Source organism: Sorex fumeus, unplaced genomic scaffold (genome assembly GCF_029834395.1).
Source record: "Sorex fumeus unplaced genomic scaffold, SorFum_2.1 ptg000041l, whole genome shotgun sequence".
NCBI lineage: Eukaryota > Metazoa > Chordata > Mammalia > Eulipotyphla > Soricidae > Sorex > Sorex fumeus.
In genome coordinates, this window is record NW_026606098.1 from 14677526 (window position 1) to 14703331 (window position 25806).

Here is a 25806-nt window from a genome sequence, read left to right on the forward strand (position 1 = left end):
CACTTCCAATGGTTCTTGGTTTATCAAATCTCAGAGATTGCCTGTGGACTGTGAGGGATCACAGCTGACGGCTTGAGGGACCCTATGGAATGTCAGAATCAAACCTTTATTGGTTGTGAGCAAGCCCAGTGCCCCACATGCTATGCTGTCTGTCTGGATCCCTTTTTGTTTACTTTTAAAAACAATTGTGGGCTTTGGCATTTTTGTTCATTTTTGCATTTACTGCAGTCAGGCATCACTTCAAGTGTGCTGATGATATACCATGTGCTGCTGGGTCTAGTGTGCCAGTAGAGTGGGTAGGGTGATTGTCTTGGAAGCAGTGGACATGGGTTCTATTCCTGGCATCCTGTGTGGTCCCTGAGCACCAGCAGAGGTGATTCCTGAGTAGAGAGTCAGGAGTAAGCCTGTGAGCATCCCCAAATGAGGATCCCAAAACAGACAAAAACAAAAGTACAAAATGTGACACCATCAAACTCCTCTAGGCTGTGTGCATGATCGAGGCTATACTGTCTCTTGTATTTTCTTGGGACCCATATTACACTCTTAAACCAAAATCTAGATCTTAGCTCTTGGATAACCACAGATCTGTGGCATTTCAGAAGTTCAGATTCTGTTTATGCCTTCCCTCTAATTTACTCTGTGCGGTAGGGCATTTGCCTTAAAAGTGGCCAACATGGCCGACCCGAGTTCTATTTCTCCACCCCTCTCGGAAAGCCCGGCAAGTTACCGAGAGTATCTCGCCAGCACGGCAGAGCCTGGCAAGCTCCCCGTGACGTATTCGATATGCCAGACACAGTAACAACAAAGTCTCTAATGGAGATGTTACTGGGCCTGCTCGCGCAAATCGATGAACAACGGGAGGGCCTTTACCTTTTATGTAGACACACGAGGTTTTCTTGTCACCTTTTCCTTCTGACCAATCCATGCTCCATCTCTCTAGGGTTCAGGGCATTCTGAGTTAAAGCCTACTGTGATCGCCTAGCTGGAAGGAGGAGCTCTGAGACCCGTGAGCAAAGGCATGCATGCAGGGGAGTGTCTAAGGACCCTACCTGTCTCAGGCCATGGGCAGGGTGTGGGTGCCCTAAGGCAGCAGAGCTCTTGGTCTCTAGACACTTTTTCCACTTCGAAAGCCAATTGGGATGGCCCTGAACCATGACGAGAGTCCTACAGGCACATATCTGCATGCATAGTCAGTGACTAGACATTGCGTGTCCCCTTCTCTTTCGAACATGGGCTGTGAGGTGCAGGGGGTGTATGTTTAGTGTATTGGGCTGAAAGCAGAGTCACTCATTTGGGTCCCACTGGTTCCATGCAGTTGTTACTCTGCAGTGCTTGTAGGAGCAGTGATTGGGATGCCCTGGGGTCAGGAGCAAGACCACCACCTTTAGAAACCTTGTAGTAGATCATACTCAGATTTTATCAGATGCAGCTGTCTTAGAGAGATGTTAGGTTCTGTCAATCAGGAGTGTACATGGAGACTGCTCCCAAGGGAACAGAATCTGAGCCCCTCTAGGGCTCTGTGTTCTATCCTTGCAGCCCAGGGAACAGAGTAGAAATAGACCCTGACTCTTGCTGCCCAGTGTGTTGGCTCAGGACTTGGTGACCTTCCCGGATGTGACCGTGAGCATCACCCCACAGGAGTGGATGTGCCTCTCAATGGAAGGGCTACAGGCACATGATTCTGTAGACCGACCAGGACCTGTCAACCGTTGGTGAGAGCAGTGTGGGGCCGACCGTGTCTGGAGAGAACCACGTGGGCTCCCTGTCCCAGGCTATGGCTGTGTATCCAACAGTAGCTGGGACTGTGATGGGCCAGGATGTTGGACAATTGTGCAGTAGCTGTTCCTCTAGTTCCTTCCCTGGTTTTGTTTTTGGTGCTCACCTTTGACGTTTGGGGATTACTCTCAGTTTTGTGCATAGGAATCACTCTCTGTGGGATTGCAGGAGTCTCTGGAGCATTAGGGGTCTACCCAGGTTGGCCCCAGGCATGGCAAGCTCCCTTTGTGCTGTACTGTCGTTTAGGTCCCTCTAATTAGTTTGTGTCATTCCTGAGTTTGCTTCTCAGTTTAATTCTTATGCTACATATTACTTCTGTGTATTTGTTTTGGTTTTGATTTTGGTTTTATTTGGGGGCACAACGGCAATGCTCCTAATTGTGCTGATGGATCACTCCTGGGATTGCTCGGGGCCTATGGTGTGCTGAGTATTGGACCCATTTGCCAGCTTAAAAGGTTGCCGCCTTACCCCTCCTAATGTTGCATTTGTCCGTCAAGTTCAAATTCTTTGTTTTGCATTGATTTGGCTTTGGGGTTTCACCTTCCGGTTCTCAGATTATTCCTGGCTGTGTATTAAGTTACTCATGCTGTAATCTGGGACCATGTGTGCTGCTGGGGATCGAACCTGTATGTGTGTGCACCGTTTGTGTCCTAATGCTGTGATGTCTCTCCTACCACTGTTCATTTATTTCTTAGGGTCTCACCTCATCAGACACCGCTCTATTTGAGTGCACGGGATCAATGTTTCTTGGTTCATCAAATCTCAGGGTTTTCCTCTGGACTATGCAGTGATGGATCACAGCTGACTGCTGAGGGACCCAATGGAATATTGGAATCAAACCTCTGTTGGGTGTGAGCAAGGCCAGTGCCCCACATGCTGTGCTGTCTGTCTGGATCCTTTTCTGTTTACTTTTATAAACAATTGGAGGCTTTGGCCAACTTTGTCCATTTTTGGATTTGTTAAGCTTTTGGGTTTACTGCACTCAGGCATCACTTCAAGTGTGCTGATAACATACCAGGTGGTGCTGGGACTAGAGTGCCAGTTCAGTGGGTATGGTGATTGTCTTGCAAACAGTGGACATGGGTTCTATTCTTGGCATTCTATGTGGTCCTTGAGCACCAGCAGAGGTGAATCCTGAGTACACAGTCAGGAGGAAGCCTTGAACATCCCCAGGTGAGCATCCCAAACCAGACAAAAACAAAAGTACCTACACTGCCTCATTCAAGGATGTTCAATTGGACGTATTGTGTTTGGTTTCAGAACTCACAACAGGGCTTCAAGATTTGACCTTTCAGCAATTTGTTTTAGGGACACAGTTACTGAGTATGAGTGAGCTGGTAAGATTTGCAAATTTGAAATCAATATTATTATTTTTTTCCTTTTTGGTTCACGCCTGGCAATGCACAGGGGTTTCTCCTGGATCTGCACTCAGGAGTTACTCCTGGCGGTGCTCAGGGGACAATATGGGATGCTGGGAATCGAACCCGGGTTGGCCGCGTGCAAGGCAAATGCCCTATCCGCTGTGCTATCTCTCCAGCCCCCTGAAATCTATAGTATTGTTCCAATGAAGAAGTTCAGTGGAACAGCATATTATTTTTAAGGTGCAGGCTGGCCATGGCCAGTAAGAAATCCAGAATCCAATTCTTTGGGCTAGAGGACCTTTAGTATGTATTCAAAAAATAAATACGAATTCCATGGCACCTCTCGCCACTTGTGTTCACTGGTCACACACTGCTTTCTCCACCCTGAATGGCCACTGGCCATGGGTTCACAAAGGAGAAAACAAGGGCCTGGCTGGTTGGTATCAGTTACAGTTTATCCCAATCCCTCTCCATTCACTTTTGATTTTCCACTCTTCTCTCTCTTTTCTCCTTTATACTCCTCTCCTGATTCTCCTGGATTCCTCCTGGATTCTTTGTTCCCTACTTTCCATGATACTCTTCTCCATTCTCTCTTATTCTCCCCTTGAATTCTCCTTCTAACATTATCCTTGGTTCTTTCCCCTCGCCCACTCTTCCAGCCTCCTCCTCTTGATTCTTCCTCCCGTATTCTCCCCTGTTCTTCGCTCGGATTCCTCCCTGAACCCTCCTCCAACCTGCCCCCTGTCCACTGTTTCAACCTTAGTTATATCCCAAGTCTTAAGCCTTGGAAACATCATAACATTCATACTACATAAATCGATTCCCTAATAAGACTTTACAATGTCAAAACAGGCCACCCTTAAAGCCTGTTTTGTTTGTACCAGAGTTTTAGGTGTGCTTCAGAAGTACAGTCAGGAAGGAAATGATCCTGGTAGTGTGTGACAAGTTCATGTGATGTCAGTCAGTAAGGGAAAGTCTATGTGAGTGTCCAGATATTTGAATTTGACGCGTATGTTAACTTGTAGTTTCTGGATCTTCTGGTGAAAGCCAGGAAGAATGTGTATAAATAAAAAGGCAAAAGAGATGCTGCTCGCTCAGGGCTGTCAAGGCTGTCCACTGCCCCATTGTTTGCTGACTCGGACTTGACTGATGATCTTACCTGTCTACCTGGGCAGTGTGTGGGTGTCCTAATACATATGAAACAAGCATTTTTTTTTCTTTTCGGTCACACCCAGACATGCTTAGGTGTTACTCCCACCTCCCCAGGAATTACTCCTACCTTGGGGACCATAGGAGAAGGTGGGTTTGAACCCAGGCCAGACCTCGTACAAGGCAAAAACCATCCCTGCTGGACTATCTCTGTGGCTTGGCTTAGAGGCCCTGGGCTTTGGGGGGATTATGGCACAGAAACAGACATACCATCTTTTTTAATTCATCCTGAATCATGTTCTGTCTGGGGAACCACAACCAGCTGAGCCCACTCCTAGCTCTAAGGAGTTTAGATATCTGTACCTCAGGATCCTTATGGGGTACCTTATAGAATCCAGGTCTGTCGTGTGTGACCAGCTCCTTCCCTCCTGTGTCATCTCTCCCTCCCATGTTTCACGTACTGATTAGCGTTGTGGAAGTATAAAGGATAAGTAATTTTTTGACTCATCTTAGCAAAATGGCACTGGCAAGGTTCTTTATTGGCGTGAAATGAAGAGTTATTTTAATTTTTAAACTTTTTTTTCATCATTTTGGGTCACACCAAGACATGCTAAGAGATTACTCCTGGTGGTGCTCTGAGGCCCTGTTAAACCTTGTGGAAGACAAATATCCTACCTGCTGTCCTATCTCTTTGGCACCTATTGGAAACAGTTTAAATGAAATTTATTGTGCGTAGAAAGACATTTGAAAGGATGGAAGGGACCCCTTGTATCAAAGGTCTGACAGTGTTTTGAATATAGGTTAGTTCCCCAAGCTCCCCACATCCCAGCACTTCCCAAGCACCCCACATTCCAGAAGGCTGCTCTGTTTACCTGTGAGTACTTGCAAGTTTGGTCACAGTCATGCATCCCACCCATCAGTTCAATAATATCAGAGAAAAAAATAAGTATTATAATTGGAATTAGCCAAGTCCAATTAATCTAGTTTTCACTAGAATGATGAATAGGATTCAGGTCTTTTGAAGGCCAAAAAATGCTTCATGGTGACCGGAATGCTTCGTTGCCCATTAATCTCCATGCTTAGTGTTGGAATATACTCTAGATTTTTATATGTATGTCCATGTACATCATGATCACAACCATCCTGTTGTTCATCGATTGCCTCGAGCTAGCCCCAGTAACGTCTCCTTCGTCTTAGCCCAGATAATTTTTTTAAAAAGTGCCATATTCAAGGCTCTTTCAGGGTTAGGAGAATGAGACCCATCATTGTTACTGGTATTTGGCGTATTGGGTACACCACGTGGAGTTTGCTATACTCTGCCTTGTGGGCAGGTTACATTTGGTAGCCTGCCAGTTTGTCCAAAGTAAGACTGAGATAATAAATATAAGTAAATGTACATAAATATAAGTAAATTTTATATATGTGTAATTTATATGATATATTATATATTATGTATAACACACAAATACTCTATATATCTTTGTTGTTGGTGCACACCCGCTCTGCTGAGGGCTTACTCATGGATTTTCACGTCTTTGGTGCTCAGGTGTATATTTGGAATTCTGAGGATTGAACCCAGATATACCATATGCAAGGCAAGCGTCCACCTGCTCTTGTTCCATACTCTGGCTTTGGAATTGTGTTTCTGAAACTGCCTTCTGTGGTTTTCCTAGTAGGCAAGTTTACACTGGTCGTGCGTTTTCAAGAGGTAGTGTGTTGGCTGGTTGGACAGTATTATTGGACCGTGCGCTCTGATGTTCTAACCAGTCTTTTCTCTTTTCCAGTGTCTGTCCAGCTCTCTGAGCTTCTGCTAGGGCATTTCCATTCTGCATTTCCAGGGCTGGCTTTGGAGTCACTGCTTTTGCCCCATCTTGATTAATTCGCCGGGAATCGTAAGGTCAGGTGCTCTGAACCAACCTGCCTGATTTACCTTGAATTTACCCACATGTGCTTTTCCTGATGAACTGTGTGAGGGCATCGGTTCAATGTTTGACTGACCAGTACAGGATCAGGGGTCTTCTCTTTATCCCCAGCCTCCCAATGGTGAGCAACCACTCCAGCAGCTACCTCTCCAGTCCTTGATCAGTCCATCCCCCTTGCAGCATGGATTCACGTGGGTGGGCAAAAAGCGTCTCTCTGCATCTAGACCGTGGCCCTTTAAGTCTCCGGGCATAAGCACAAGTTATGTCATAGATGGGCCCTTCAGAAACCCTTTCTATTCTAGTTGTGGTTGCCCGTTGCCATTGGTCTCGTAGCTAGAGGAGGAATTGGAGCCCCTCCATGACGGCATGACAGAGGGACTGTGAAGGCTGATTTTGTGACATGACAAGAGCTGCGTCCCTGGAGCTCCTCGCACCTCCGTATATTCACACTGTGAGCAGTGGGGCCACACCATCTTTCTGGTCGGTTTCACGCTAGTTTTTTCCTCATTACCCATACCCAGGCCGTTTCTGAGGTGCAGCAAAGACTTTCGGGGGACCCAGAGACTTTGGGCGGTGCAGTGGGTGCTGTGCAGTGGTGCTGGGGTCACAGGTGTGAGTGAGTTACCTTGGCCAAGATCGCGTCCAACTCTGGAAAGGGTCAGAGGTGGAAAGGGTCAGAGGCTGGTTTGTGAAGCACTGCAGGACCTGCCGAAGGTGGGGCTTAGCCCTCCAGAACTTGTCAGCAAAGACTTCACTACACCCTACCCGGGAGCCTTTGGCCCTGGCATCACTTATGTAGACCTTCAGATTCACTTCGAAGGGTAGTTCCCAGCCTCCCTACAGAGGAGACCTAGTTGTCCTCTGTCCTTTGATGGAGCGGGTCCACCGTTGGCTTGGGATCTGCGGGTAGGTGGGGTTTACAAATGAAACTTTTTCATTATTATTGTTTTGGTTGGGCTGTGTACCATGTATGGAGATGCTCAGGGTTTACTTTTGGCCCTGCACTCAGGGATTCCTGCTGGTGGTAGTTGAGGGCCAAATGGGATGCCGGGGATTGATATGGGTTGGCTGCATGCAAGGAAAGTTCCGTACCTGTTTTGCTGTCTCTAGCCCCAAATTTTCTGTTTTTTCCTAGATCAAGTATTTCTGCTTCCTAAGGACTAGCTGCAAAGCACCCCACACATGAAATCCCACCCTCACTAGACGACCGTCAGCTGTTGTGGTGAGTACTGGGGCTAAAGTTTTGGGGTTTTTATTTTGAAGAGAATAATTGGTTTCCAGGATGGGTGATGGTGTTGGGGAAGCTTTGCTGATGTGGAGGAAATAATTGACTTAGAAAGGGTCAGATCAATACTAGATCAAGTCGAGTGCTTGCCTTGCAAGCGGACAACCCAGGTTCGATCTACGTCTGCTATTCCATATTGTCTCTGAGCCCCCCTAGAACTGAACCCTGATACCAGAGCTGCAATATTCACTGAGCACTGACAGTTGTGGTCCAAAATTGAAACACATGCACACAGACACACACACACATGGACATAAACACACATAGAGGATGTGAGGGCAATGAGAGAGTCATTGTATTCAGGAGAAAACACGGATTTCTGCAGCATACAAACAAGAAAAAAACAGGAAAAGGGGACTTAAGGATCCTCGTTAAATATTTCGCTCTAGAATATGTCTTTACATGAGTGTTGGATATTTACCTTAAGTGTTTTAGGCTTGATCAATGAATTGCGAATTTCCCCCCCCCCCCCGCCCCAAGAAGTGGTTTTATGAGCACTTCCGATCCCCTGAGTTTATATTTAACTCAAAAAGTCAAGTATTCTGGTGATTCAGGACTTTATGTAGTCATTTATTTGCATTTTTATTTCCCCTATAACCTATATAATCTATAATCTATCATTATAGAGCAATGTTCTTTAGTTCAAAACAACAAAAAAGTTAATGGTAAACTCTTAATTTTTGTGAGTTATTTGACTCTGAAATATATTTACTGCTGGGCATTCATCATAATTACTTGACTCAGGCTTCAGTTGCCATAGTTTCTAACTCCAGAAAGTTGGATCCTATCGAGAATCTCTGGATGGACCTGGGGCAAGAAGCAAAGCTACCCTGGTTTCAAGATGGGACGGCCTAGAAGTCATAAAGCACTATCTTTTTTCCAAGCCATCAGGACCAAATGACCTGACGCTGTGGGGTGTGGGAAGCGAAACTGGCCTGAGCACTCCATGTGGAATTTTTGATAAAATCCCAGCCAGCATTTAACCTTAGCTCCTGAACCTGAGAGAAGTAAGTTTTGGAATGTTTATTTCTTACTGTGTATGTCGAAATAACTGCAAATATTACTAAAAAGTAAATTTTATTCTCTATATGTGCAAGCAGGGAAATAGCAAAGCACACGGATGCTTGTGCGAATTCACCTTGAGAGAATTTCTCAGTATAGTCTTGGGTAGTCGGTCTCCTTGAGATTATTTCCCCAAAAGAAATGCCTCTGTTGAAATGCTTGACCTCTGTAAATGATAAATCAGAATACATTCAGTCCTGGACCTCGAACCCCCTCAGATGTTCTATAATTTTGCTAATCAGTTCTGAATTAAAGGTCCACAGTTCACTGTCCATTGGCCATTAATTGTTGTGTTCGCTATGTCTTTGTTTCTCTGGAGAGACAGTGTACCAGACGCAATGTACCATTGGGACCTACCAACTCAATATTATTCATTATCCATGGTTTAAAAGTAGACTCACTCTAGAAATTCCAGATGTCAGACACACATTATATGGTTCATAGTAAACACCCTGGATATTTGGATAATTTTGTGATACAACATTGTTTACATGTGTTGTTGTTCTTGTTTTTTGGCTTTTCGGGTCACACCTCGCAATGCACAGGAGTTACTCGTGGCTTTGCAGTCAGGAACTACTGTTGGCATTGCTCAGGGTACCATATGGGATGCCGGAGGATCGAACCTGGTCAGCCACATGCAAGGCACCTGCCTTAGCTGCTGGGCTATTGCTCCAGCCCTTTCGATGCTTTTCAGAGCTATTCCTGCACAACAGGAAAGAGTGCTGGATGAGACTCATGTGCTGATTTGGGGTTACAGTAAATCATGACCAGGATGTATCCAGGTCCAGTGGGTCACAGCTGGGATTGTATTAGAAGTCCCTCTAATACAGGGACTTCTGGCGAGGTGGGGTGAGGGCTGGTTTTACTCCTCTCCAGTGCTCATGGCTCAGGCCTTTGCATGGAGCCGCCTGCAGATCTTCAAGAAAAACAAAAGCAGGAGATAGTGACATGACCTCTGCCACACACCATCCTCAGGCAGGAGAGTGAAAAATGACTCAAGTGCAGTGACAGGAAGCACAAGCTTCCCAGGCAGATAGTTTCTGATTGTTTCAGGAAGGAGAAGGGAATGTGACTCCTGGCCTGATTAAATGACTCTCTGTTTGAGGCCACTGTTTTGTTTATTTTGTTGATTTGAATGGGCCATATTAGTGGTGTTGAAGTATCACTGCTCTCGGGACTGGGGGACCATATGAGGTGCCAGGGGTCCAATGCTGATTAGAATTTTTTTGAAGGTGTTGAAGGGGAGGGCCCATACCCAGTGATTCTCAGGTTATTTCTGGCTCTGGACGCATCTGGACTTGGTCAGCCCATTGCAAGCTGATCATATCTGCTGTGTCATCACCCAGTCCTCCAAGATAGGATATATATTACAGTTCAACGGTAGACACACATCAGGTACTTTAGTCAATGGCCTGCATAGTAAGATGATTTTGCTGTAAAACATGCTGAGTGTGTGGTTTTCAAATATATTCCTGCACATCAGGAGCGAGTGCTTGATGAGGTTCATGCCAGTGTGCTGATTCAGGGTAGCTGCATTTCAGCACCAGATGAACAAGGGTCCTGCGGGATGTGCTGGAGCCTTGATTTTAGCTGCGCAGGGTCCAGGAATGACACTGGTCCTCAGGAGAGAGCACCCAGTCGCATGTCCCTGTCCTGCCCTGCGGGAGAGAGAATGAAGTTTTGTCCATGCTGAGAGCCTGTGGCTACTCCCATGGCAAGGCCACTTTCAGGCGTTTGGTCACCTTGATATCGGCCTACAGGGGGTGCTGATGCCCTGCAGAACTGGGCTCAGAGTCAGCTCCTGGATGAGGCTGTGGCGACCTTCCTATGGGGTCTAGTGAGGAGTCCTAGGGCTGAGTCAGACACTGAGCCCAGGGCTCCTCTCTCCACAGGCATCCCGGATCCCGAACTGCTTTTCCTAAGTAGGAGAGGAAGGAGCATCAGGCAGTGTTTTCCCCAGGTGGGGGCTGGTAGTTGTGTATCCAGGTCCAGTGCGGGGATTTGCAGTCAGAACCCTGGGGGCTGGGACCCTCTTTGGTGCTGACGGCTTTGACCTTTCCCCCAGGTCTTTGTACTGAGCCTCCTGCTAACAGATGCTGGAGACATGGTGACGCACCGTCTGCAGGTGTGGGAGAAGGACACGATGACATACTGTAGTGACAGGAGCACATTTTCAGAAGGGAGCCCTCAATGTGGCTGCTGACAGGGGTGCCCAACACTCTCCTGTTTGAGGCCACGTTTGTGTCTATTTGTTCTGTTCTGTCTTTGGCGCCATGCCCAGATGGTGCTCCATGAGTACCCCCAGCTCACTGCTCAAGGTTGCCTGGGGCCGTCAGTGTCATTGGGGTCACTTTTCCTGCCAAGAGATAATTGGGTGCGGCTTCAATACAGGAACAACAGACACTTATGCCCTCACATAGCTCTGAGTCAGTCACTTGCTGACATTGTCTGTCTCCGTCTCATTCCTAGAACATGGAACAGGGAATGTGGGATATGGCATTGGGGGAGAGGGGGCGTCTGGTGTTTTGTTCCAACCCAGTGTTGCTTTGTGTGGTTCTGTTGTGTTTCTGCTCAGGTTTTCCCCTCTGTAGTGCTCATTGGATTTATCCCTGGAATGGCTACATGCAAGTCCAGAACCTGCCTCGAAACTGTCCAGAACCTGCAGGGACTTTCTACAATAATGTTGTTGTAGCAGATCTGGCTCCCTGTGAGGGATTCCTGGGATCGTTAGGCCACAAGGTGGTTGGAAGCTGGTTCCTCCAGACTGGAATGGGGAGAACGAGAGGCTCTGAGCTCCTCGAGGGATCACAGCTGTCGGGGTCCCTCGACAATCGGGTGCCTGGCTAGAGGACTTGGTCAGCCAATTGTAAGCTGCTCATACCTGCTGTGTCATACCTGCTGCTCATACCTGCTGCTCATACCTGCTGCTCATACCTGAGGTTTTTATTTAGGAGGCGCTTGCGGGGTGGGGGGGGTGGCCGGGGAGGGAATGGGGGGGTCGGTGGTGCCTGGCAGGTGGGCTGACAAGTGAAGTGGAAGGTTCGGGAGCAAAAGTCGTTGGGAAAGGGTCAGGAACAACGGAAATCAGGACGACCAGAAGAGAGAGAGTTTTCTTTTCAGGTTTGTTTTTCATTGTGCGTCCTGGTAGCCCTGGCCGGGGCGGCCCCATGGGGTCGGGGGCACGAGACCCTCGCCCTCCCCTCCAACCCGTCGCTCCGGCCCCCAACCGGAGAGGAACGTGTCGGAGCCCGAGGGAGCCCCAGCTTGCCCGCAAGTCTGAACACACTGCCTCATTCATTTCTTTCCACAAATTCTTAGTCATCTGTTGCGTTTCATTGCATAATTCAAACTGCAGATTCAGGTTTTGGCATTGCAGCCATTTGATTTGAGAGTGGAGTCACTGGGTGTGAGTCAGCTGGTAAAATTTGCACGTTGGGGACAGATAGTCTGCTGGCAGGGGATCAAGGATGTGATTTTAATGGTGGATGACAGGGCACTGCAGAGAGGAAATCTAGAGCCTAATGCTTGGCGTAGAGGCCCTTCCTGAGCTTCCCTGGGTGGTGAAATCACTGCTCAAAACCGCAAGAAATTTCTATTTTTTCCTTTGAACAAAATGTTTATTTCTATTTCTTCCATTTGATCGAAACTGGTAATTGTTTGAAAACAACTAGTTTGGGCTTTGGGGGGGGAGCGATAGATCAGTGGGTGTAGACTTGGTTTTTACGCGACCGGCCCGGGTTTTATTCCTGGCGTCCCTTTTGGTCCCCTGAGGACCACCATGAGGAATTCCTCAGTGCAGAGACAGCAGTAACCCCTGTGCTTCACCAGGTGTGACCCAAAAAGCCAAAACTGAAAAAGAAAACCAGTTTGAGGGCACTAGTGTCAGCGCAGTGAGGAGGAGAAAGGTTTGCATCCATTTGCTCCCCTACAGACCCTCCAGGAGTGATCCCTGAGCACTGCTTGGTGTGTCTCTAAAGAAGACAAACTTCAAAATAAAAGGACCAAAAAAAGGATCGATCCTGAGAGCCATCCATTTTTGGTGAGATGTTTTCAATGGCCCCCGTGGCTCGTGGTGTCTGCAGGGATGCAGGGTTGCCTTCACTCCATGCATCAGGCGCTCCACACTGAGCTTGAACTGAACCCTGACTGGAATCTATTTTCTTTTCTCTTGGAATGGTGTGTCAGCTTTCTGCTATCACTGTCGCTGTCCTCCCATGGTTCATCGATTTGCTCGAGCTGGCCTAGTAAGGTCCCCCGTTGGAGACTTGGTTGTTATTGTGTGTGGCATGTCGAATACATCACGGGGAGCTTGCCAGGCTTTGCCGTGCGGGCGAGATACTCTCCGTAGCTTGCCGGGCTCACCGAGAGGGGTGGAGGAATCGAACTCAGGTCGGCCATGTTGGCTGCGTGCAAGGCAAACGCCCTACCGCGGTGCTCGCTCTCTAACGCTTTCTGCAAAGGGAGATATTTCCACTCGTGTCTGTTTATGGAGTTTACAAAAAGATAAAACACCGAACATATGGGGCTTTCCTAGTGCATTATTTATGAGGGACAAGATCAGTAAAAAGTGGCGGCCCCTGGTAGAAGGGGTACTCTGAAGGCCAGTTTTGTGGCAGGACACAAGCATCCTCCCGTTAGCATCCCAGAACTCTCAGTCTCCACATTGTTAGTAGCGGGACCATTCGGACCTGGGAGGTGCTTTCGTGCTTTCTTTCTCACTGAATTCCTGACATCCAGGCAGTTCCTGGGGTGCAGTAGAGGCTTCAGAGTGATGCGGAGCTTAGGGCGGTGCAGTGGGGTCTGTACACAGTACAGGGGTTGTGGGATTGAGTGTGCCCTTGTTGCATTTTGGCATGGGGCTGAGCACTGGGGCTACAGGCCTTGGGGTTGCGGAACCCACCCAAGGGCTAGGGGCTTGAGTGGCCACCACTCCCAACATGGGACTTGTCGGTACAAATCCTGAAGCCTTTAGCCTTGACGTGGATGCTATAGAATCTGCAGATTCACGTTCAGGGTCGGGGCTGCAGCCCCCTAAAGGCAAGAGACTCTGTTGCAGACCGTCCTATTCATTGGCGGTTGTGATGGGGAGGGGCCTTTTTGGAAGCGTGGTTCACGCAGGTGGGAGGTTTAGGCCAATGAAATTTTAATTTGGGGGTTTGTTTTAGTTGTTTTTTTATGTTTTGTGGGGGGAGTGAGAGAGGACATACCCTAAGATGCTCACTCCTGGCTCAGTGCTCAGGAATCATTCCTGGCGGTGCTCTGGGATCTGGGATGCTGAAGCTTGATTGGGGCGAGGAGGGCAAGCATCTTGCCTGCTTTACTGTCTGTCTAATTCCAACGCTGATGTTTTTTCCAGATGAGGAATTTAGACTCATCTTCAGTTATGAAAAATCCTCTATGCTACATCTCTTCCTGACTGGGCGATCCCTGGATACTGGCTCTTGGGGTGAGTATAGCAGGTCAAGGATTTAATTTTTCTTGCTCTTGAAGGAAGATGTTCTTATTGTCGCATTGGGGGGGGGAACTTTGCTCAGGGGTCACTCCTGGCTTGCTGGCAAGAAATTTACTTTGAAAGGGCCAGAGGTATGGTGCAGCAAGCAGGGTGCTTGCCTTGCATGCAGCTAACACAGATTTGATCAGCTGCATCCCAGCAAACCTCAGACATTCCAGGACAGATCCCTGAATGCAGAGCTAGGAGTACTCCTGACACTGTTGGTTCTGGCTCAGAAACACACACACGGAATATCTGACAGCAGAGATAGAAGTGTGCTCCTGCAGCATGCAAAGCTGGGAAACAGGGTTTTAAGGACCCACTGTTTGACTCTTGAACTATTTTATGCTACAATTTGTCAGGGTACGTGGATTTATTTCCCTCTATTTGGATAGAGTTTACTGTTTGTCACTGCTGTATTTTGGGGTCACACACTACAGTACTCAGGCCTTACTCCTGCTCTGACCTCAGGGATCACAGCTGTCGGGGTCCCTCGACAATCGGGTGCCTGGCTAGAGGACTTGGTCAGCCAATTGCAAGCTGCTCATACCTGCTGTGTCATCACACAGTCCTCCAAGATAGGATATTTATTATAGGTAAAAGGTAGGCACAGACAGGAGTGTTTCCTCAGCCCAGAGGTAGTAAAAAGCCCTATAGGTTGCTGTGTGGGGACTAAGTGGTGTCTGGCCCTTTAAAACCCTGACCGGAAGTGTAGGTGAGGTCACAGAGCCCCGCCTTTCCCTGGGGTCTTTGTGGGCGGAGCAATCTCCACCCTGTTTGTTGCCTGGTGAGGAGCGGGGGTGGGGCGGGAAGGGGGCGGCCAGGGCGCGGGGGCGTCCCATAGGGCCAGTTTCCTCGCTGGCCTCGGACTGAGAGTGAGTGGTCAATCTGGGAGCAGCCCTGAGCCTCCGCCCTTTCCCCACCGAGGGTCGCCCCAGCGCCCGCCTTTTTGAGAGGTTTGTCTGTCTACTCATTTCTATTTTAGCGCATCGCATCGAGGGGGGGGAGTTTTTTTTTATTTTGGAGGCACGTGAGGAGGGGGCGTCGGTCCCGGGCAGGTGGGCTGCCAAGTAAGGTGGAAGGTTGGAGAGAGAAAGTCGTTCGTTCGGAAAGTGTCAGGAACAACGGAAATCAGGACCACCAGAAGAGCAAGAGTTTCCTTCTCTGGTTTGTTTCTCATTGTGCGTCCTGGTGGCCCTGGCCAGGGTTGCACCATGGGGTCGGGTGCACGAGACCCTCGCCCTCCCCCCCAACCCATCGCTCTGGCCGCCAACCGGAGAGGAACGTGCCGGAGCCCGAGGGAGCCCCCGCTTTCCCGCAAGTCTCATGGCCCTTGCTGGACCACTACAGCTTTGGCTCTGCGCCAGGGACCCTCGGAGCCCGGGGGCCTCACCAGGGGTGGGGCGTGGGGACATCTCGAGAATGGCCCCCGGCTGCCTACCTACATCCCCCACGTTCCAGGCCGACTTTCGTGTCTAGTCGGGTTGAAAAGGAGTCAAGGGCGGTCACTCCTGGCTTGCTGGGAAGAAATTTTCTTTGCAAGTGCCAGTGGTAAGGTACAACAAGTAGGGTGTTTGCCTTGCATGCAGCTGACACAGATTTGATCAGCTGCATCCCAGCAAACCTCAGACATTCCAGGACAGATCCCTGAATGCAGAGCAAGAGTAGTCCTGACACTGTTGGTTCTGGCTGAGACACACACACACACTCATACACACAGACACGAAATATCTGGCTCAGAACTCAGGAATTATTCCTGGTAGTCTTTGTTCACGTGGGTAAATGATAAAGTAGGGACCTGTGTGGGGGCAGGACTGTGAAGGCAGATTTTGTCTTGTTACTGGAGGGCTGACCTCCCTTGAGTACCGGCTCCTCCCAGTCTCCGCACTGTGAGATGCAGTCCCTACCACCTCGGGTGGGGCGCTTTTGTTCTTGATTTTCCTGTATTCCCCAATATCCAGATGGTTCCTGGGTTATGATGGGGGCGCTTCGGCCACTGTCCCTTTAACTCCATGTTGGGGCAGCCGCAAGTGGGTGTAGGGCTGAGTGCGGTGGCTGTGGGCTTTGAGGTCTGGGTTCTGCTGAGGGCTCGACCTTGGCCCTCTGGACCCTCCCAGCTGACCCAGATTGGGACCTGACACAGTTTCCCTGCTGTAGAATCTCCAGATTCACTTCGAGGGGCAGAGCCTCAAGCCCCTTCATAGCCTAGAGACCCTGTTGCCGTCCGGCTTTTTCATTGGCTGCCTCCGTGGATCAGCCCAGGCTGGTAGATCTGCAGGTGGCTGGGGTTTGCCAATGATAGTTTTCTTCGGCCTTTCAGCTATTTCATTTCGAAACTCAGTCACCAAGTATGAATGAGCTGGTAATATTTGCAAATTTTGAGTCAATATTATTATGCCAATGAAGAAGGTCAGTGGACCAGCACGTTATTTTCAAGGTGCTGGGCATGGCCAGGAAAAATCCAGAGTCTAATGCTTGGGGTAGTCCTTACCTTCACTGAATGATGACAGCACTGCTCAAAACCTGAAGACATTTGTAATATGTTTCACGGGAATGCCATGATTTTTTCATTTGATCGAAAGTATCTGCAAATGGTAATAATTGAAAAGAGCTGATCTTTAAACTGCTCTATTCCCAGAGCTCCATATGGTTCCCAGAGACCCACCGGGAGTAATCCCTGGGTAGTGTATGGTGTGCCCATGCCCAGAAATGAAAACAAACTCAAAAACAGAAAAAGCCATTTATCCTGCACGGAATCCACCTGTGGTGAGATGTTTTCAATGGCCCCTGTGGTCAGTCTCAGCAGTGTGGGATGCATCGTTGCCTTCACAAATGCATCGCAGGCACCTCGCTGAGCTAGAACCGAACCCACGGTTTGGTGTCTTTTATTTTCTCTTGAAACTGGTGTATCAGTTTTCCGCAGAGGGAGTTATTTGTTCATTGAGTTGAAAAAAAAATTTAAACAAATTAATTCCCCCTCGTTCATCAATTTTGCATGTGCATCTTACAGAAACATTAGTTTATTCCCTGGTAATGCAATTCACATTTCGGGAATTGCGTTTGTGTGGTGCAAATGTTCGGAACCAACCTGCAGTTCTGAATGTCTTTTTCCATGGAGACTCTAAAGTCATAGGGAGATAATTGGAATCCTCTGCTCTTTGACAGGGAAGCAGCCAGCCTGAGTGGAATGTCTCTGATCCTGCGCAGTGAAAATGTCTCGAGTGAGCATTTGTGCCCTCAGTCCCATGGGGATGCCAAAACACGTAGGATGGCCCCTGAGGGTGATCCAAATGGAGAGAGCGACCTCACTCTGAAGAAGCCCTCCCCTGGGAAAAGGTCCATACAGTCTGTTGTTCTCAGACCACAGACACAAACTCCAATACTGGAGCAGTTCCTAGAATGTGGGAGAGGAGCACTATTTGTAGTGAGTTCCTCACACCGGAAAGCCCATAAGCAAAGTCACCATGGACAGACCCTGTCTAAGAGTAAGCAATGTGGGGGAGCTTCCTCGTGTTCCCAGGACTGTGATGTTTGTTCCCTTAGAAATCTGCAGTGGACAGAATCCCCAGCAGTGTCGGCAGCAAGGGCGTGGCTTGAGTCCAGCGTCATCCAAATGTGCTGACATGAACATCCACACAGGAAGGAAACCCCATACACATAAGGACTGTGCAAATGCCTTCACTCGACCCTCTAACCCATTAAAACTTTGGAGAATTCATACGGGAGAGAAACCATATGTGTGTGAGCAATGTGGGAAGGTCTCTGCTTACTCCTCACACGTTTTTAGACACAGGAAAATTCACAGTGGAGAGAAACCTCATAAATATAAGGCATGTGAAAAGGCCTTCACTCGATCCTCGACCCCCACTGGGCATATGCAAACTCAAACTGAAGAGAAGCCTTATATGTGTAAGGAATGTGGGAATGCCTTTGGTATTCCTCCAGCCTTACTCGTCATGTGAGAATTCACACTGGAGAGAAACCTTATGTTTGTAAGGAATTTGGGAAGGCTTGCACTGTGTCCTCATGCCTTACTGATCATACGAGAATTCACTTTGAACAGAATCCTTATGTAAGAAATGTGGGAAGGCCTTTGCTATTTCTTCAAACCTAACTGTTCATGTGAGAATTCACACTGGAGAGAAACCTCATGTTTGTAAGGCATGTGGAAAGTCCTTCATTCTATCCTCAGCCCTTACTCGGCATATGAAATCTCACAATGGAGAGAAATCTTATGTATGTAAGGTATGTGGGAAGGCCTTTGGTTATTCCTCAAGCCTTACTAGTCATATGAGAAATCACACTGGAGAGAAACCTTATGTTCGTAAGGAATGTGGGAAGGCCTATGTTTTTGCCTCAAACCTTACTGGTCATATTAGAATTCACACTGGTGAGAAACATGTTTGTAAGGACTGTGGGAAGTCCTTCCGTCTGCCCTCAGGCCTTACTACACATAGAGCAGTTCACACTGGAGTGAAATCTCATGTATGTCAAGAATGTGGGAAGGCCTTTGTGTTTCTTTGTAGTCTTAGGAAACATAAAATTCACATTTGATAATTCAGTCCCCTAATAACAGTTTTAAATATCAAAACCGGCCCCTTCGATAAAGCCTGTTTTGTTTGGACCATGATATAAGGTGCTACAAAAGTGCAGCCAGGAAAGAAATGATCCTGGTGGTGTGTAACAAACTTTCTGTGATGTCAGATTTTCGTATCTTGTGAAAGTCAGTAGGAATGTGAATAAAAAAGGCAAAAAAATCCCCTAGGCTCAGGGCTGTGAAGGCTCACCACTTTCTGAATCTTTGCTCTGGTTCTGACTTAGTTTTTTGTTTTGGTTCACATACAGCGATGCTCAGGGGTTACTCCTGCTTCTCCAGTCAGGAATTACTCCTCTTGGTGCATATGGGTTGGCGGGGATTGAACCAGTGTCGGCCCAGTGCAAGGTAAATGCGCTCCCTCTGGACTATTGCTCCAACTGCTGTGGCTTAAATTGGAGGCTCTGGGTTTGGGGTATTAAGACAGAGAAACAGCCATACCTTCGTTCTTCAGCTACTCCTGATTCATGTTCTTTGGAACTTCACCCAGCTGAGCCCTACTCCTGCCTCTCAGCTCAGGCATCCATACCTGGGGGACTCAGGATTCTTATGGGCTGCTGTGGTTGGACTCCAGGTCTAGCATGTGTGACCAGCTACTTCCTCCATGTCATCTCTGCCTCCCTTGTATTCAGGTACTGGTTAGCATTGTGTAAGAATAAAGAATTGATATTTTTGAAAGTGTCATCTTAGGCAAATGGCCCCAGCAAGGTTTTTTAATGGAGTGCAATGAAGACAGTTTGTTTTTAATGTTTCAAACTTTGTTTTTCCTATCTTTTTGGTTCTTATCCAGAAAATTTAGGGATTACTCGGGGTGGTGCTCTGGGACCCTATTAAATATGGTGCAAGACAAAAGTCCTACCTGCCATCCTATCTCATTGACCCCTATTGGAAACAGTTTAAATGAATGTTACTGAGTGTTTAAAGACGTTTGAAAGGGTAGAAGGGGCCCTTGAATCAAATGTCTTACAAATGCTGGGAATATGGACCAGCTCCCCATATTCCAGCAGGCCGTTCTGTTTACCTGTGATTACTCACAAGGATGGTCATGTTCCTGAATACCCCCCAATCAGTTCAATAATACTTCAGAAAAAAGTAATTGTTGAATTTGGAATTAGCAAAGTCCCATCAATCTAGTAGTCACCAGAATGATCAAAAGGATTCTGATCTGCTTATTGGTCATACGAGGCTCCAAAGTGACCAATATGGTTTACTGCCCATTAACCTCCATTCTCAGGGTAGGAATATACGATATTGGTGGTGGTGCACAACTGGCAGTGCTCAGGGCCTACTCCTGGCTTTAAAATTTGATGGTGTTCAGGGAACCGTTTGGAATTCTGAGGGTTGAGCCCAGATTGACCACATTTAAGGCAAGCACCCAAGCCTCTTGCCCCCTACTCTGGTTTTGAAATTGTGCTTCTGAAACTGCTTCCTGCAGTTTTCCTTGTAGTCAAGGGTCCACTGGTTTGGTGTTTCCAAGGGGTAGTGCATTGACTGGACAGTGCTTCCCGATGTTCTTACCAGCCTCTACTCCTGTTCCAGTGTCTGTCCAGCTCTCTGGGCTGCTGCTTGGCCAGTTCCTCTGCATCTCCTGGGCTGGCTTGGCCGTCACTGGTTTCACCCCATCTTGATTCGTTCCTCAAGAAACTCAACTTCCGGTGACTTGTACCAACCTTCCTGTTTTACCTTGAATCAACCCAGCTGCGTTTTTCCTTGTTGGACTGTGTGTGAAAGCATTGGGTCATTGTTTGACTGACCAGTAGAAGATCAAGGTTCTTCTCCTTATCTACAGCCCCCCAATGTGTGACCCCAGAATCTGCCTCTCGACACTTTTTTCCAGTCTATCCGCCCTTCAGCCAGATTCACCTGGATGGGCAAAAAGGGTCTCTGCCTCTGGTTCATGACACGTTAAGGCTCCAGGTCCTGGCAGAAGTGGAAGTGACGTCACAGGCCGGCAACTTTCAGATGTCCTTTCTATTCCAGTTGTGGTTGCCTGCTTTAGGCCACCATTGGTGTCGTGGACAGGGAAGGAAATGGAGGCCCTGGATGGAAGGCGGACTACGAAGGCCGATTTTTTTGTCAGGATGGGAGTGGTGGTCCATGAGCTCCCGGTGCCTCCACACTGTGAGCGGTGTGGGCTGTTCCAGTTTGGGGGCCCTTTCATGCTTGTTTTTCTCTTGTTTCTGATAGCAGCTGATTCTTGAGGCAAGGTGAATGCTTTAGGGGAACCCAGAGGCTTTAGGGGGTGCAGGGTTTGAGTGTGAGTGGGTGATCGTGAGGCTCCCCTTTGCCCACCATTGCCTCTTGCTCCACGATCTGTCAGCGGCGGGTGGGCTTGGGCCTGAGGGGTGGCCTGAGTGCAGGGCCTGCGGGACTTGCAGAGAGCAGGACCTGGCTGTCCCGACCCTCCCTGCATGGGACTTCGCTCTTCCCTGATCCGGTGCCTTTGGCTCAGGCATCACATGTGTAAAACCTTCAGATTCACTTCAAGGGGCAGGGCCTAAGACCCCTGCCCTAGCAGATCCAGTTGTAGTCTCTCTTTTGATTGATTGCCGTGATGTGGTGGGGCCACATGGTGGTTTGTTCCCTGCCGAAGGGTGGGGTTTTAAATGAAACTTTTTCATCATTATTGTTTTGCTTTGCCTTGTGTACCACATCCGGAGATGCTTACGGTTTACTTTTGGCTCTGAACTCAGGAATTCCTGATGGTGGTACTCAGTGACCTTATGGGATGTGAGGAATGATCTGGGTTGGCTGCATGCAAGACAAGTTCCCTGCCTGCTTCACTGTCACTGATTGCAACTTTTTTGGTTTTTTTCTACATCAAGAATTTTTGCTTCCTAAGGTCCAGTTGCAAAGCATCCCGCACTTATGATTTCTCAAGTCTTTGTATTCATTGCAGAATTCATACAGGAAAGAAGCCTTATATAAGTAAATAATGTGGGAACGTCTTTATTGAATCCTCAGGCCTTACTAGGCATATGAGAATGAATAGTGGAGAGAAAATTTTATGTGTGTAGTGAATGTGAACAGGGCTTCATGGACCTTCAAGCTTTAGTAAACTTTGTAAAATTTATACTGGATGAGTTGATCCGTTATTAACCATCTATAAGGTCAGAACAGGCCCTATCGGTTTAGCCAGATTCCTTTGGACAGGGGGTGGTCATAGGTGGTACAAAACTACAGCCAAGAAGGAAATTATCCTCGTATCATAGGATGAGCTACCTATGATGTCACTTCTGTAAGGATAGTTTCTTGCTGAGTATCTCCCACACCACAGCTATGCCAGTGCCCTGGAATTTTTCCATCACATGTATGTTTAACTTGTACATAGTGGGTCTTTGTGATGGAGGCCATGAGGAAGGTGACTAAATAAAAACAGGTACAAAAATAGGCCCTCTGTGGAACTGTCACAGCTCATCACTGTGTCATTGTTTTCTCTCACTCCAACTTGGCCCAGAGGCCCTGGTTTTAGAGAATTATGACAGAGATGAATCACAAAGCTGCAGTGAAAATTGCAAAGTGGAAGACCAGGAAATCCCTTATTCTTCCAGTCTTTCTGTGCTAGGTTTTGGGGTGCCACACCCCCTGGACTCAGGCTGTACTGTTGGTTCTTGGCTCAGGAATCCAGACTGGGGGTCACTTATATACTTATGGGGCTCAGAATCCAGGTCAGCCATGTGCAAGCAAGTACTTTGTCTTTGGTATCATTTCTACACTCCTTGTATTTATATTTTTTTAAATTTAACATTACATTAAAGATTAATATTCACAAAAAGTTTTAACTTGTGAAAATATCCTGACAAGGATCTTTATAGTGAGGATTGGAGACCATTGAAATGGACTTTGAAATTGTGGAAGGGGCCCTTTGACTCAATTTTTTTCCAGGTGGTAGGAACATGGGAGAGCCCCCTGCTTCCCCATCTCAACATGCATTCAGCTTTGATGACTGACTAATAAAGGGGGTCACATTCCAGGATCCCACCCACCTCATTTCAGTAGTGTTAGGACAAAACAAAACTTGCCTTTGGAAGGAGTTAAATCCCAACCATCATGTTTTCACCTGGCTGATGATAATGATTTCGATTGCCGGAGAGCCCGGCGAGCTACTGAGAGTATCTCGCCCACAGGGCAAAACCTGGCAAGCTACCCATGATATAATCGATCTGACAAACACAGTAACAAGTCTCACAATGGAGATATTACTGGGCCCATTCAGGAGATGAACAACGGGAGGCCGGTGCTAGAGATTGTCTGAAAAGCCTAGTAGGGCTACAAATTTACCAGTATGCTTTGGTTCCTTTGGTTAAATATATGCCTCTATTCTTAGGAATGTTGGATATCATGGGATTTGTTTATTGAACTATACTTCTGGGGGGAGGGACATACCTGTCAGTTACTCCTGTTGCTCCTTGGGCCATGATTTGGCGTACAGGGATGGACTCCAGACGACCAGTTTCAATGCAAGTGTCAAGCTTCTGCACTCTCCCTCCTGGTTCATGCTCTGGGTTGAAATTGCGTTTCTGAAACGGCCTCCTTGGTTTTCCTTGTAGATGAGTGTTCACTGCTCGCCTGTTGTCAAGCATAGAACATTGACTTGAAAGTGCTCTCTGATGTTCTTACCTGCCTTTGCTCCTGTTGCAGTGTCTCTTCAACTCTCTGGGCTTGCTGCTAGGCCAGTTCCTCTCTGCATCTCCAGGGCTGGCTTGGGAGTCACTGCTTTCACCCGGTCTTGATTAATGAGTTCCCGAAGAAACTCATTGTTCCATGCCACACCTGCTCCCTATCTGCCTGTTTGACTTTGAATGAACCCGCTGTTCATTTATTCTGATGGACTGTGTGTGAGAGCATTGGCTCATTGTTTGCCCAGTACAAAACCAGGGGACTTCTCCGTACTGCCTTCTAGCCCTCCACTGTGTGACCGGCCACTCCGACAGCTGCCTCTCCACCCCTCTATGCGAGCCCATCCCTGTTGCTCACAGATTCACCTGGGTGGGCATAGTGGTTCTCTGCACTTCTGGATCCGGGCTCTTAAAGGCTGCTTGTGGGGATGGAAGTGACATCACAATGGGGCCTTCCTGGTGCTTCTATTCCTGAAAATTGGGTCAATGTCATTGTTCACGTGGGTAAAGGACAGTTAGGGCCCCTGTGAGGAAGCGGGATTCGGAAGGCCAATTTTGTGGCAGAACGGGGCTGATCTCCTGTGAGTGCCTGGCGATTCCCATCTCCATACTGAGCTGCGGCTCTCCACCAGCTTGGGCGGGGGGTGGGGGGGTGGTGCGCTTTCATGCTTGTTTTTGACTTCTTTCCTCATATCCAGACAGTTACTGATGTGGGGCAGATATTTCAGGGGGTACATTGGGACTGTTCCAGGGTGCAGGGGAGGAGGGTATGAATGACTGATCCTGGGAGGCTTCTGGTGCCACTATGCCTCCAGGTCTGCGATAGGACAGCGGTCGTTAGGTGTGAGGCTGAACGCAGGGCTGTGGACCTTTGGGAAGAGGGAACTGCTGAGGGCCGGTCTTCACAGTGCTGACCCCCAGCTGACGTGTGTTGAAACCTTGGCCCTAGTCTTGCTGCTGTAAAGTCTCCAGATACACTTTGAGGGGCAGAGCCGCAGCTCGCCCAAAGCCAAGAGACGCTGTTCCTGCCCGTCTTTTCTCATTGGCTTCCCTGGTGGGACGAGGCCTTCCCGAGCAGTAGATCCATTGGTGATTGTTGTTTTAGTTTCCTTTGGGGGCTATATTTGGTGTGGGGAATGGGGGGCTCTTCTTGCGCGAAGATACAATGACATCTTACTCTGACTCCTGGCTCAGGGCTCAGATATTTTTCCTGGAGTACTCTGGGGGCCATAGGGATGCATGGGGATGCAGAGGATTGACTGCTATCAGCAAACAACGCACCCTACTAGCTTTACTGTCTGTCAGAACAGGAACTTCTGCTTCTTCACATCACGTTGCAAATCCCTGTCCTTGACCCCTGTTTATAGAGGTGAGTACTGGGGGTAAAGGGTGTGTGAGTTTGTTGGTAAGTGCATGTGTGTGTGTGTGTGTGTGTGTAGAAAGTGTGTTTTTTTTAGAGGAAAGGGGCTGCCCCATTCTCGGCTATGGTTGTGGGGGGCAGCCCTTTTGCCAGCGCAGGGGGAGCTAATGCACGGGATCTGGCCTCTGATTCAGCCCCTGGCTGTGGCTGTGAGAACCTTCTGTGGGACGCAGGGAGGAGGCCCCAGGTCAAGGTAGGGCTGAATTTTCTCCCTTGTAGCCAAGCCCAGAGCTTGTGTCATGAAAGACAGCACAGATATCAACCCATTTTGCTTCTCTTGGGGAGACAGAAGCATCTGGTGTAATCCCCAAGGAGGGTCTGTGAGCCATTGCCCAAGTCTGTGGCTTCTCAGAGCTGGGGGTTGTGCTCCTCTCCAATGCTCACCACTCTGACTTCTCCTCCAGGTCTCTGATCCTCAGGAAAAACAGAGGTAGGAGAAGATAGTGACATGTGAATAGAAACACCATCCATAGGTAGGAGAAGAGTGACCAGATAAGGTGATGCAGTGACCTTCTCACTTATCAAGGAGCGCTTAGTCTTCTTGTGCCAAATGTCTCTGAGTTGTTTCAGGAAGGATCCTGCATTGTGCCTCCTTGTTGGAGGGCCTGACTCTGTATGATGCCATGTTTGTTTCAGTTTTGTTGTGTTTCTTTTTGAACCATGCCCAGCTTAAAGAGCACTCATACCTTAGTTCTCAAGGATCACTCCTGACAGATCTCAGGGAGCATATCGGGTGCTGGGGTCAAAGCTGGCATCTGGATACTTTGCTTTGTTTGGAGGACTACATCCAGTGATTCTTGGGATTACTCTTGGCCCTGCACTCTGGCATTGCAACTGGCAGTGGTTGGGGGACCATATGGGAAGTTTGGGTTCACCATCCCGCCATTAACTTCTGTTACTCCATCCTGCTGCTTTGTTTTCTTTCATGTTTATTTTTGTACAACAGTGGAGGTGCCCAGGCCTTCTTGGCTCTTTGTTCTGGATTCCCAGCTGATTCACATCACAGGTGCCCCGAGGGCGCTGGCCCCATTTTCGCCCTGACCGCTATAGTGACTCAGGTCCCAGGACATGTGTTTTCCCTACTTTCTCCTTTCTGCTCTGGAGAGCCTTGCCTGCTCTGTCACATG